The sequence below is a fragment of the Zingiber officinale genome, chromosome 10B, assembly GCF_018446385.1.
Source record: "Zingiber officinale cultivar Zhangliang chromosome 10B, Zo_v1.1, whole genome shotgun sequence".
NCBI classification, from domain to species: Eukaryota; Viridiplantae; Streptophyta; class Magnoliopsida; order Zingiberales; family Zingiberaceae; genus Zingiber; species Zingiber officinale.
The window spans coordinates 9,805,649-9,807,387 of record NC_056005.1 but is presented as its reverse complement, the minus strand read 5'-3'; positions in this window follow the sequence as shown (position 1 = coordinate 9,807,387).

Below are 1,739 nucleotides of genomic sequence, written 5' to 3'. Positions count from 1 at the left end.
ATATAAGTACAAAACTGAGTGTGCTATTTGGGAAAATACCAAAAAAAATCTGTTTCCTAATTTAAAGCGTGCCGGAACATGTGTATTACTTTTCAAACTCAAAGTTGATATTCATTTGTTTCAAATAAGATGCAGATTCAATTTGTCATGACCTAATCGAGGGAAAAAATCAAATTAAATATTGCAATATAAAATTAAAATTTAAACATTGAAGCCTTATAAAGCCCATATTTTTTTTTTGGTATCTTCAACTAATTAAAATTATGCTACTCATTTAATAAATGTAATGTAATGTTTTGAGTAAGCATCAAAATTTTATCTATAATAATAGTAATTTGATTTAGTAATAAGCAAATTAGACTTAGAAGCTATTTATCTAAATATTAGTAGGTGTTAGAATTTATATAATTACCTCAATTTGTGACACGTAATACTAATTTAAACTATCAAAATTATAATTTTAGTTTATCTAAATAATTGGTGCTGTCAAAATTTACACACACACACACATCATTGATTTGAATATTCCAAGAACAATGGCACACTTGTCTCTTATTATTTATTAGATCCTTGGAAGCCAATTACAAATGTATATTAAGACTCCAAACATAGTTTGTTTCATTATAATAAGGGCAAGAAAAGGGTTAGGCTTTTTGTTCACGTGGGTCATTTGATTATATATATTTATATAAAACACGTCAATTCTGTACATGCACATTAGAGCCAGATGGTAGTGATAAATCGAAAGCTAATTAATCATCTATATCCTTAAAAAAAAATGAAAAGTAATTCCTTTGATGAGAAAAGCATCGCCTGCAAATCATAAATTACTTTGTCGTATATGCTCATATATCTTTTTTATATTGGAATCTTTTAGAATAAGAGGATGAATTTCCTAGCTAGCTAGTTAACTCAGATCATACTTTTTACCGTACATGATTTGAACAGATTAAATTATGGAAAATGGGGATTGAGACGTCCAAATTAGCTCAGAATTATTCATCGGATAGTGAAGAGGAGCAGAGAACCAAACAAAAAGAGCCAAAGACAAGAGAGAAAAAGGTAGAAAGTAGAGTTTCTACTAAAAGATGATGGATTGGACGACAGAACTAATCGGCTTCTCACTTCCCCACTCACTCGACACAAAGGGACAAATTATGGGAACGAGATATCATTAAGAAGAGACAGACATGTGGTATCCGATCCATGCAATTATACACATACGCAACTAATTATTACAGGTTGATCATCGCCTGTTATGGAGCGGATCGGGGCAGCTCGGGATGCGCCGCTTGCTGTCCGCTACGCCGGCGGCGGCGGGGGTAACGGCGCCGTCCGGGAAGGGTCTCCGGCCGATGAAGGGAAAATCGGTACTGACCCGGCGGTGGGAGCTCGCCGGAGACAGCGGCCTACTCGCCGCGGCGGTTGCCTCGCTACTGTGCGAGCAGTAGAGCCAAGTGAAGCAGAGCAGCAGGAGCACGAGGCAGAGAGCGGCTCTCGTCGGCGGCCCCATCGTCGCCGACGCCTGCCGGAGGGGTCAGAATCCACCGCCCGGTCGACCAGCCTCAAGAAACCGAAGAGAGAGAGAGAGAGGGGTGAAGAAAGGATTGGGATCTGGAATTATTGAGGGAGCTACAGAGATATATATATATATATTTGTTAGTAACAATAGTCAGAGCACGTGATAACATGGCGACACAGCAGCAAGCAGCAGGCGGTACGTAGTTTCCAAGGACTTA